The sequence below is a fragment of the Symphalangus syndactylus genome, chromosome 3 (assembly GCF_028878055.3).
Source record: "Symphalangus syndactylus isolate Jambi chromosome 3, NHGRI_mSymSyn1-v2.1_pri, whole genome shotgun sequence".
In the NCBI taxonomy this organism is placed as follows: Eukaryota; Metazoa; Chordata; class Mammalia; order Primates; family Hylobatidae; genus Symphalangus; species Symphalangus syndactylus.
This window is the reverse complement of record NC_072425.2, coordinates 84,672,443-84,685,721: the sequence shown is the minus strand read 5'-3', so window position 1 is coordinate 84,685,721 and position 13,279 is coordinate 84,672,443. Positions and strand designations below refer to the sequence as shown.

Genomic DNA, 13,279 nt, shown 5'->3' with positions numbered 1-13,279 from the left:
GGGAAAGGGAAGGGGGAAGAGGCACTAAGAATAGTTCAGATTTGGGAAGAGGATGTGCAAGAAGAAGCAAACATTTAAAACAGTCTGATGATGGAGAGGCACACCCACGGAACTGTGGAACTGTGAATGTTTGAAGGACATCATTCTTGAGGCTCATAGGAAGCAGAATGCCTCACTCTTTCCCTTGAGTTGTCTATTACAAGGTCCTGAATTAGAGTAAAAGTGCCATCTAAACTCTGGGTTTTTTTTTTTTTTTTTTTTTTTTGAGAAGGAGTCTCACTCTGTCACCAGGCTGAAGTGCAGTGGCATGATCTCAGCTCATTGCAACCTCCGCCTCCCAGGTTCAAGCGATTCTCCTGCCTCAGCCTCCCGAGTAGCTGGGACCACAGGCCCGTGCCACCACGCCTGGCTAATTTTTGTATTTCCAGTAGAGACGGGGTTTCACCATGTTGGCCAGGATGGTCTCGATCTTTTGACCTCGTGATCCGCCCGCCTCGGCCTCCCAAAGTGCTGGGATTACAGGCGGAAGCCAGCGCGCCTGGTCACCCTGGGCTTTCAAATGCTGTCTCAGACCAAAATATTATAATTTTACTATGTATTACCCCACAGTAGGACAACCAAAACTTTGCAGAGAGTATAAACAGTGATAGTTGCGGAGCCTGACCTAGTAAAATGGCTTCTAAAAGGAAAAAATAAGGTTAACCGCTAACAGGGTAGAGAAGAGGGAAAAAAAAAAAGGTTTAAAAATGCCTAGAGAAGAACTTCTTATTCTTACACAACTGTTTCCTCTACCAGGAGAAAAGCTTAATTACCGTCTGATGGAGTAAAACCCGTTGGCTGGGGAAAGGGAAGTCTCCAGAGATGTGGTGGAAAACGCCAGCCAGCCAGCTGTGTGGGACACTTGGGCCGTAAGTCCCAGCCATGCCAAGGATGGGAGGGTGAAGGAGAGCCGTTGCTCGCAGATCTGACTTGAAAAAGGAAGGAAAAGGCCATGAAAAGGCCTTGGAGTGACAGGGGGTGGGGGCACGGTTTCCCCCACCCTCCGAAGTCCCAGGATGAAAAGGCTTAGAAACCAGAGTGAGAGTGTTTGAGTCTCCATTTCACTCACCGCTTCTCAGTCCCCACGTTGCGCGCCAAAATTGTTGCAGGGCTTTTCCTTAGTTCCGTTAAAGACGGGGTTCTCTGTCCCACGGCCACAAAAATTCAGGCTCGCAGACAATTTGAATGATGAGTAAAACCCGGTTTTACTGGGTGGAAAGAAAGAAAAGGGGGAAACAGAGACTCTCACTAGGCCAGAGTCCCTGCTAGGGCGCTTTGCTTGGCGGTTTGAATCCCAGGTTCCACACAGGAAGAGGAGGAGCCAGGCTCCTCCCCGCTGCAAAGGGTAAGAACTTTCCAAGGCTGCGCCCAGCGCACAGGCCGGCTGGAGTTTTTCCGGGCGCCGGCTCGTACCTGGCTGTCTCATACTCACAAGTTAAATGCCTTATCCGTCTTAACTAAACACTTATTATACACTGTGGCTGTAACTTTTGCAGTTTGAGGTGTGACAGCAAAACTAGAACGTATTTCTTTCTTTTTCACAATTTTATAGAAAGTTCATTCTTATTTTAGATCTTAGAAACCTCAGCAAATGATTTTGTTTTCTTTGCTAAGTGAAGAACTTTCACCTTTTTACTTAAAGGCAGCCCTTTACAACTTCTCTTTGGCATATCCGAATTGTCATAATCACTACTCTTTTTCTTCAGGGCCATTATTAAGTAAAATAAGAGTTACTTGAAGACAAGCAATGTGATAGCATGACCATGATCTTGTATCCAAGATGACTGCTTAGTGACCAAAGTGCAGGCAGTGTATACAGCATGAATATGCTGAACAGAAGGATGATTCATGTCCTGGGTGGGATGGAGAGCGACAGCATGAGATTTCATTAGGTTACTCAGAACGATCCACAATCTAAAATTCTGAATTGTTTATTTTGGAATTTTCCTTTAATATTTTCAGACCACGGTTGACTACGGGTAACTGAAACCACAAAAAGTAAAACAACAGATAAGCAAGAACTACTGTATTTTACACAGATGGTCCCCAACTTAAGATGGTTTGACTTACAATTTTTTACCTTTACAGTGATGAGAAAGTGGTACACATTCAGTAGAAACTGTACTTTGAGGACCAATACAACCATTTTGTTTTTCACTTTCAGTACATTATTCAATATATTACATAAGATATTTAATACTTAATCATAAAACAGGCTTTGTGTTAGATGATTTTGCCGATGTAAGTATTCAAGCACTTTTAAGGTAGGCTAGGCTGAGCTTATAATGTTTTGTAGGGCAAGTGTATTAAATGCATTTTCAACCTAACTGTATATTCAACTTATAATGGAGATATAAACTCATTGTAAGTGGAGGACCATCTGTATACTGTTTCTATATTGCTATTTTGTCATGTAATATCACCTTATAAAAATTTTATACCTAATATTCTTTGAAAAATTAATTTCTAATTATTACCTGATTCCAACATTTGACTATACTAACAGGTAGTTATTTTCTTATACTTGGACATTTATATTACCTTTACTTTTTACTATCATAAATAATGTTGTATAAACATTTAAAAATATAAATTTTTGTGGATACCTCTGAGTATCTTTTAAGTATAAAAAATTTGATGTTGGATTACTAGTTCAAAATGATAGAAATTTTTAATGCTGTTTATACATTTCACCAATTTATTTTTCTAGATGGTTTCACCAATATCCATTTCCACAAGAAGCCTTATGCTCAATTTCTGAAAAATGATTTTTAAATTTTTGCCAATTTCATACATGAATACTAATATTTCATGCTAATATTATTTTCTTTAATTTTAAATATGATTGAATAGTTGTTAATGATTATCATGATTTCTGACTTTCTATATTTAGCAATGTTTTAACTATGTATTATTTTATTAAAATATATGTAATATATATTTATATATATTTTTTCCTTTTGCTTGATGCCATCTTTTTTACTGTATTTATGCTTTAGAATTCTATCTCAAGAGTAATTAGTCAAATAGTATAATATGTTTTCTTCTAGCTTTTTATGGCTTATGTCCATTTAATTAGTTGATTCATTTACCAGGTAGTTACATGTATAAGGTAAGATAATAATTTAACTTAGTTTTCTTCTGAACGTTAAAAAGTCTATGCAGTTTTTAATTAGCTTGCAATTTTTTCTTACAGCTGTACTAAAATCTGTTCCATATGTTTTGTTCTGACAATTGATCTCACTGAGTTTGCACTGCTATCATACTTTTTATAATGTGTATTTCTTTTGATTATTTGAATAGCACTGGCTGTTTTCAAAATACTTATAAAATAAAACACAGTATAAAAAGAGAAAAATAAAACCCATGAATGATTTCATCATCACTGATAACATTTCTGCCTTATTCTGTGCAGTCACAGTTTTGTGCACACAAACAAAAACGCAAGCACTCTGAAGTGGTATGGAAGAATTGTTTCTATTTTGCCCTCTGAATGATTGATCTCATTTTCACCTGGATATACTCTTTTCTGCTTCAAATAAACTCTTCAATTCTGTTATTAAATTTAGAGTGTCCTAGTAATCCAGTTTTATCTCATCTTGCTGCTACTCTTTCATTGAATGCTGTGTTTTCTAACTTCCTAACAAAGGTGTGTGAGTATGCTTAAAGATTTCCTTTTGTTATATAGCAAATTCTTTCCCGATGTATTAATATTTGTTTTCTCTAACTCTTTAGAATCATGTACATGTTAACTTTCATTTTTTCTTATTTATCTATTTCTATCTAATTTATCATTTATCAATCAATTTACCTACTTTCTTACGTACTCATCCTTGTCCTAGAACATGAAGAGATTCAAACAGACCCAATGCCTACCAATAAATAAGTTGGAACTTTATCTGGAGCAGGTACTCTGTCTTTGCTATAATATTACAACATTATAATTTCCTTCTCATACCAATAGCTGAAGGGCAAGATAACAAGAACAACTCTCAAGATAATTTACACTTTCTAACAGGAATGCATTTAGTGTAGCATTGATAGATTTTGATTGGAATTTCTTCACCTCCTACATTCTGTTTCTGTGATACAACAAACACATTAAATAATTTATAAGAATGATCACCTCCATGAATTGCTACTAGTGGTTTTTTGAATATGTTTTCCCAAAGTGCTTTATCTGCTGGGATTTACTTCCCAGAATGTAATGTGTTATCCCTCAATCTCCTTCAATTTTTTTTTCTTCCTTGGAAGTTAAACTTTCTAGTTGGATGCATGAAGAAAGACACCATCAGGGAGGTAGGGAATGGAATCATAATAAATAGATGGTAGCTTGGTGTTTGGGTTGACACAACCTGAATCATCAAATCAGGTAAAAGGGAGTTAGTAAAAGGCCAAGTGTCTTTTCATCTTTTTAATTCTAAGATTGAGAAGCCTGATTATGGTTGTCAACTTAGCTCCAAAGGTTTTGTGGTTAGCAGAAATTTCTCTGGTGTGGCCAGTAGACCAGATGTATATTTCCGTTGTCAGTATTACTAAGAAATTTCTTCTTTTCAGGGCTCCATTAGAATTTTAGTGACAAATTGGAAGAGGCTGATGCAGGAAGTATGGTCTTAGGAAATTTTAAACCAGAATCCCCCAGAGTATTTATATTTGCCATAAAAGGCTCAAGACCCTAATTTATGGAAAACTGGGGTTTATGCTTCACTATGTACAACATGGGGTTAGAAAGTAGATTCCAGTTATACTACTACTTAAGACAACTTTTTTTTTTTTATTTTTTACTGTGGACTGTCTTCAATTAAGAATCATAGATAATAACAGTATTTATGTTGGCTAATTAATATTAAGCAATTTCTACATTCATTTATACTGCTTAAGATTATAAAATGCAACATATAATATGGATAGTATTCTAGTTTTTACAAGGTGTAAAAAAAATAACTATTTTATAAAATAACTTTATTAAAATAATTTTACACTTATAATTCAAAGGCCGATAATGTAAGTAGTAATTTGAAAGACCATTTTCAAAAAATTATTTACTTAAATACATAATTGTATTTCTTAGTTGTTGACTGTCAGACAGAAGGGGTGGGGAACAATTAATGCTCTTTCAGAGAGAGGCTCCGATTCTTCTCATTACACTGTAGCAATTTTTCTTCTAAGAAATTCAAATTTTAAAACATTCACTATATTTTATCCATGAGAATAATCTTCTTTTCTTGAAAGAGATTCTACTTAATTTCGAAGAAAATACAATTATCCTTAAGAAGATATAACTCTAAGATTAGTAAAGATAGGGTTTTGAAAAAGCATTTAAAAGGGTGTTCCTTTGCCCTTTTTTGTGGCATTTTCAGTAAAATCCCTTTCATTTATAATTAAGTGTTCCTATTCTAATGTTCTATTCCAGTAACACCCTAATGAAAAATACTGAGTCTAAGCAAAAATGATGATTAGAAGTGGAAAGACTGGTAGAACCCATCAAGCTCAACTCCCTTATTTCATCTGAACCCCAGAGTGGTTAAGTGACTTGCTCAAACCTATACAGCTTCTGATTGCCACACTGCGGGCCACAGGCAGCTCACTAGACTTCACAGTCTGCTGAAAATTATATTGTGTCCCTATGAAGCAATGAAATGTTGGCTAGCCTATTCACGCTCAGTAGAATAGATCAATGAAATTGATACTTGATGGGATACATCTGCTTCGAGATACACCTTTTCAGCCTGCTTCAGGTCTGACTGACTATTCTCCATTATTTAACTTATGATTTCCTTAATGTGTCCCTGCCAAATATCTTTTGTGCTTAATAGGTGGAACAAAGTGATTCCACCTACACAACCCCAGGATAGTTCTGGTAAAAAAATATTAAGATAGTACAAGATAAATGATGACGAAGACATGATGAGTAAAACTCATTGAATCTCAGTGTATTTAGGCATATAGATTCTAAACTACCATGCCATTTTAATTCCTGCTGTGCTCCTTATTGACTTTGTGACCTTATGAAGCCACGTAACCACTCTGTCCCTCACTTTTTTCAACATCAAAATTAACTTTGCAAAATATTACTGTATATGTCACTGCATCCTAAGCCTTAAAACAGCTTGGACCATCAATATTAAGGGAATTTCTGTTTGACTTAATTCATCTATCCAGAAAAGAATACCAGGAATTCTATGAAGAACCTAATCTATTATGCAAATTATCGCAAACATGAGAACATCTGGCCTTGTAATAGGGAGTAAGTAAAAGGCACGTCCTGCAAAAGATGTGTAAATTTCAGCCTAGACACATGCAGTGTAGAAAAGAAAACTTTCTAGATATAAGTACAATTGTCTATGCCTAATGTAGCAAAAACACTAATTGACTCAGAATCGAACAGAACCCAAAGGAATTGAATATGACGAATTCCTTCATCTAATTTGATGTAGATGGCCCAGCAAACTGGCAAATGACCTTCTTAGAGGAAGTACAATAGAGTAAGGATAGGTACACAAATCCCACTTTTCTTGCATCTATAATCTTGTAACAAAGCAAGCTTAAACAGGATTTCTCAACTGATTGTGATGACCTCAATAAAGCCACCAATTGAAGAAAACTGTGCATCTAAGAGTCTCGAGTTCTTAGCTCATCATCGTGGCTTAGGAGATGAGGCTGCCCTTCAGTACCAGCCTGATGTAAAAATTACTAAAACAGCTTACTGCATTGGGCATATTTTATAATAAACTAAAATTGCCAAGAAACAAAGGTAATTTCTCTGATGTTGCTGTTAGCAAAATCAGTTTAAATTTATTTAGGTACTTGATTCTTCAGAATCTATCAAGGAAAAAATTAGACATGTTTTGCACGCTGGAATATAGAAGGGTTATGGGATTAATATTAAATACCTGGGACATAACACAAGTTTCTTATACAAAACAGTCACAGGGATTAAAAAGTCGAAATACATAAAACAATGGCCACTGCTTGGCCTCCATTCTGATGTCTGCCAGGTAACTGACACAGAGGACTGTAAGTCAATTTGCTAAAAGCTTTAATATTGTTGGCACTGGTACCATTGAGAAGCAGTAGATGAGATGCAATTTGTCCAAATATAATTTTTTTCTTAATGTTGAGAATTGATCATGTCAGATTCACTCAGCATTTAAAAATGATATGCTACATGTTCCTAAATCACTGTTAAAAAGATAACTCACGAACCATTCTCAGACTAATTCATAAAGTTTCTGGGTCAGGTGGCAGGTATAATTCTTGTCTCATTTTTCCTTCCTCTTTCATGTGCCTGCTGGAAAATCCCCCATCTGTGGCAAATGAAATACCAGAAATACACAGTTGCTGTTCCTTAATGATCTTTTGCTGTTTTTAGGCATTGCTTAGTTACTGGTTGTCCTGAAATGTCTCAGCATATTCAGAAAATAATGATCTGAGATTGGTTTTATTTCATTCCAGTAATAGAACAAAAATTATGCCATGAAATAGGTTTTCTAGGAGTGCAATTGTGGAGTGAGAGATACATTCCTTTGATATAGGAAAAAGCTTTCACTCGTGAATTCCAAGGATGAGTTTAATGGACTTCTTTCTTGAAGAAAAATCTCATATACTTACTTCGTATTTAGAAATAAGCTGACTTCGTGTCCCTATTTGCTTCCCCCAACCCAAAGTATTTTTGTCAGAAATTATATTTGAGGATGAAAACATTTACAAATTGTAGTGACTATTCAGGCAGCCTGAACTCTTCTTATATAAAAAAATGTAAAACTGTAGAATGTAAAACTATAAATGTATAATGTAAAATTAATTCCAGGTTTGAGTGGTTTCGTGTATATATACACTCTTCTCAGATATTCAAGTTTCATAATATCAGGGGCAATGATTTCTACTTCTTTGACTTCCGCTTCTGTTGCTCATCCATTCAGCTAAGTAAGTATTGCAATAATTAACAGATGATTTTTGGATCCTGTATTAGAAATTCAGAGCTGGATTTTGTAATTCTGTTACTGTGTCCTACCTAAGCGTTTTCTGTAATTCTCAGTGCAGAACTGTCTGGTAAAGCTGTTGTAGAAAAAAGTGTTACTCATATATATGACAGCTACTTGTTTTGCATATTTCTTCTGAACCAGGTATGTAATATTAGTTTATTTATTTAGTATTTAATTAATAATCAGTTCTAATAGTGTGTTTTTGTTTCCTTTTTTAGTGAGTTATCTTGGATTTTCTAGGTAATCATATCAACTGCAAATAAATTTATCATCTCATTTTTCCAGAATGTATGCCTTTTTATTTCTTTTTCTTATTTTTTGTTTAGGCTAGTATTATCAGAAAAATATTTACTAATGATTTAGTTATGAGTAACTTTATTTTTATATTTTGGTTTGGTTTTATTTTTTATTTTACTAAATTTAATTAAAATGCTTCAATAATTTCTTCATTAAGCATGATGATCCAATTCAGAATGGTTACATTTTAACATGTCAAGAAATGACTTTTTCATTTCGATTATACCCAGCATGTGAATTAAATTTTATAAAATTATTTTGACATTGACTTAGATAACATAATTTTCTTTTATGACCTATTTTAAACTAGTTAGTGTTTTTGATCGTGATGTGTTTTTTATTAAATATATTTGCTTAGTTTTAGGGTGATTTATTTTGAAAAGATGAAATCATTTCATCTTCTTTTTTCTTTAGTTTTCCTTGCAGGCTTTAATATGTGTATTAGGAAAGATGTAAGAATAATAGACACGCTGAAATATGTAAGAATGAGGAAAATATTTATTGTGCTTGCACACATGAAGAAAAATTTTGAACAAGTATTCCATGTTAAAACTCTTTAGATGTTGCTCCATTGTCTTATGATATTTTAGATTTGTTTTTGACGATGGGAAGAAATTTCTTTCCTAGGTTATATACAACTTTTTCTGAATGAATATTTGTAGGATTTTTCTTTTTTTTCTTTTTTTTTTTTGAGATGGAGTCTCGCTCTGTCGCCCAGGCTGGAGTGCAGTGGCGCAATCTCGGCTCACTGCAAGCTCCGCCTCCCGGGTTCACGCCATTCTCCTGCCTCAGCCTCTCCGAGTAGCTGGGACTACAGGCGCCCACCACCACGCCCGGCTAATTTTTTTGTATTTTTAGTAGAGACGGGGTTTCACTGTGGTCTCGATCTGTCAACCTCGTGATCCGCCCGCCTCGGCCTCCCAAAGTGCTGGGATTACAAGCGTGAGCCACCGTGCCCGGCCAGGATTTTTCTTAATTCATATAATTAAATAATTCTGCCAAAATATATCTATTCTCTTTTTATTATTTTCTGCAAGTGTTAGTATACCTTTTGAGTTTAGAATTCAAGTCTTCCCCTGCCACCACCCCTACTTGTTCTGCTAATTCAGTCTGCTATTTTTATCTTGGAATATTTTTATCTTTCATTTTTTCTGACTTCATGTTTAGAAAAATGGAGCCTCCATAAAATAAGTCTTCAATTTCTGGCCTTCAGACCTAATGTGTTAATTTTGGTTATTATTACCTCTTTCTGATCTTTCTTTGCATTCTTGGAATATATGTCATATTGCTGATTTAATTTTCTGCAACCTTGTTTCTGCGGTGAGAATGTCCAGTCACAATGGTGAAAATCTTGGTGAGTTGAGAAAGAGTCATTTCTCATATCACTAAAAATACTTTCTGTGAGTAAAATTAATCCACAATGTTCCTGTTTTGGCAGCATTTACTCCTCAATCTTTTGATATAATCTTCATAGAATGCTTTCACCATAATGAACTAGATAATTTTTCTTATTTTAATATCCCTTTGTTCATTCCAGTCATCACAGGGGACAGGTTGAGAGTCACCGTCATTTTCTCACTATGTCATCTTTTACATAAGTTAACATATAGTACGTATTTTAATAATAAATGAAAAGCTCAATGAACAATACATTTTTCAGTGGGTTTTATAATTAGAATAAAGATTCAGAGAAGATATTTCTTATATATTTTTCCAGGACCTCACAAATGCAGGACTTTTTGGTGAAACATTCACATATAAATATTAAATATTTGTTTATGGAAATGAAATTTATAGAACAAACCACCATTTTCATAGTTAGAAAAAAGAGTATGTCTTCTAAGAGTGCAGCAAAACTCTTAATTTTTTATTACATTTTAAAATAGCATGGGTATCAGCAAAGCAAAAAAATGCTACCTTAGTTTCTTACACATTTTTAAAGGAAAAAATAGTAGACTTGAAGTCCATTTTATAATTTTTTCGATGTATGTTCACTCCAACATCAAGAATGCTATGTATATAAAAGAATGCTATATATATATATATATATATATACATATATATATAAGAACGCTATATATAAAATCTGTCAATGGACTTTAATTAGCTGTCTGTAAAGAAACAGAAATTCATTATGTTCTAGTCTCATATAGTCAATGAAACTAGCTTTCAGGCTACAGTTTTCTCTTACTCCTGTTCATTCTCATTATTCTTCCAAAGAGATTCTTACCCCTTTTCAAACAAAGCGTGTTTTTCTTCTTAGAAGTGGCTTTCTTTTGAATGCGATTATTATTTAATGTTTAAATATTAATGTGCAAAAGGTGTTAGGCATTATAGTTCTTAAATCTCATAGTAATATTTTAAAAATAGAATTACCTCATGCAGAGGATGCTCAGGGTTCACAGTTGATTTTGAGTACACTACAGTGAATTGCCAGTTATTGTGGGCCCTCTGGTCTCAACACATTCTTTGCTGTAGGATTTGCTGCCATCTGTGGTGAGGCCCGAAAAGTAAGTGAACTACATCAGCAGCTGATTTGGCAAGAGTCTGCAGAACATGTATTCTGGCCCCTTTCCACTGCTAAAAGGTGGGACTGGAGCTGAGTAAGAAGCCCTAGGTTTGCCAGACTCAAACTGAGAAAGGCAATTCATCTCTGAGGAAAAGATGCAAGGAATTTTAATTTAATTTTTCGAGTGAATTTTCAGGAAAATCTGTGCACTCTGAAGCAAAACTAGATAAAAACTCTTGGCTAAGCTAATAATTCATTACAGGGGAAAAAAACTGTCAAGAAACCAAATTGAGATAAAAAAAACCTGAATTTTGGAAATTAAAAAAATGACCCTTTACATAAGAAGTCGGGCAGAAATAGCAAACTTCTGTGGAATCGTGTAATGAGCACACAGCATTCACTTCACATAATTCATGCATTCTACCACTTACTACTTAGCCAGAGTCACACTGAGATTTCTGGCAAACCACAAGTTCCTTCATACAGCGAACACTTAATGATCATATTGCACACAAGGATTATTCAACTTGATATTTTACAAAAATCAATTCTCTCCACATTGGAAAAGAAGTCATTAGAGTAGGAAGTCATTACAGTAGAGTAGGTATAATTACTCCGAATGGATAAGCTCCAGAGTGTGATATGGCAATTTTAATTTTTGTAGTGCATTCAGCTTGGTGAAATGAAGAGAATTTGCTTATTCTATAAATATTTATAAATGTCCCCTTCCTCCTCACTCTCTACCATGTGTTTGCTGGACCACTTACTAGAACACCTAGTTTCAAGTCAGAGTTATACTATCTGATGTATGATTTTTACCAGGTTACTCCTCTTCTTCTTATATGTAAAAGAAAGGCATTCAAATTGAGCAGAAGTTAAAAAATAAAATGTCTGGTAGAAATTATCCTGCTCAACTTTTTTCACGTTCATGGGAGAAAATTCTGTTCATATATTACAACATATACTTATCCCAATTGAGGCATCTTAGAATCTTTCATGCTTGAACAACTGTTACTGGTAGTCTGGAGGGTGAAAGCAAGATTGACTTCTTGGCAGGCCCCCATATTAGGTAACAATTTACAACACATCTCAAGATCAGGGAACCAACAAAACAAAAACAAAAGTTTGCACCTCAACACAAGCCAAATAACCGAGTTATTATGTTTAATTCTAGTCTCAAAATTAGGGAAAGCTCAGATGTTCTCTGAGTTTTTGACTTCCTAATTTTTGACTTCCTAATGCAAACACCTTCACCCTTGACTTTTATAATGCTGACAATTGATATCATGTCAGGATCTTCTTGGATATGATAATAATGGGAGAACATTGTTCTTTTTCTACCATAAACAGACTAACTGTAAATTTGATAACCTGATAATTTTGCAGTTTTGTTTTTCCTTTAAACATATGTTCTGTCTTTATTTGATGAACCAATTTTTCAAAAATCTGGCTCACTTGCAAATCATCTTTTTGAGTAAATGACTTTTTCCTGAATGTTTTTCCTCTGCTTCTTCCTTCCCCAGGAGTTAAAATGTGAGATGAAATCTAGCTGTTATATTTGGACTAGAAGAGTTGCGAAGAGCATTTTCTGTTCAAATCGCCTAGGATTAAGGCTCCTCGTGTAGTAGGAAAGTAAATGACCCAGGTTTCCTCCATTTAGTTTTCAGTTCATCCATCTTATTGTTAATGGGCACAGGGTCAAGGGTAGACCGAGGTTTATTGTCACAATTTTAATATTTGGGTTTCATAAATTATATAGCTTCATAGAATCAATACTTACAATAGCCACTAGTTCTTCAAAGTCTGAATACAAGCAGGACAGTCACAGCTGCTGCTGTAGAAACAATATACTCCATATTCAGAATCAGTATACTTCATATTCAGAAACAATGGACTCTAATATATTCATAAAAACTAAAGAAAATTGTTCATTAATTTGTTTCTTCTTTTATTATTTTAAACAAATGACAGGCAAAATTATTTCTTACTATAGAGTGAAACACCACCTCTTCCTCAAGGCTCAAGCTCAAATTACATATTATGTTCATGAAAGCTTACTTTAATCCCTTAGTCTTTAATTGCACATTCATATAATAAATCTTTTCTATATATATACAGCTATTTTCTTGTTCAAATGAGAGTAAAACATTTACATTTTTGTTTGCTTTGGATGTTCAAAAGGGATGTTGGTCCCTGGAAAAGCAGGGAAACTGATGAGGAGCCCCAAGGCCTGAGTTCTAGTAGAAGTTGAGGGGCAGTTTTATCTTATGATTTTTAGCCTTTTAGAGTCAACCTGATGAAAAAATACTGGACAAGCCAGTTTCAAACTGGAAAAGAAAAACTCCGTACCTCAAGGTTTGGAGGTATTTAATTCTTTTACACATCCTAGGGAATAAGAGGAAGTGGGGACACTAAGCAAGAATGGCTGGAATTGAGTGGAGTTTCTCAC

General features: G+C 34.6%; 1 long non-coding RNA gene across 2 annotated transcripts in view; it reads right to left on the bottom strand.

Moving 5' to 3' along the window:
- The window catches only part of LOC129479381 (uncharacterized), a 288,512-nt gene extending 287,150 nt beyond the window's left edge, over positions 1 to 1,362 (bottom strand). The window contains exon 1 of one of the 2 annotated variants that reach the window (XR_008656666.2): positions 1,109 to 1,362. This is a non-coding gene — a long non-coding RNA (uncharacterized lncRNA). The remainder of the gene's footprint in view (positions 1 to 1,108) is intronic. The other variant, XR_010120251.1, reaches the window with a different exon arrangement.
- Between the last annotated feature and the right edge of the window lie 11,917 nt (positions 1,363 to 13,279).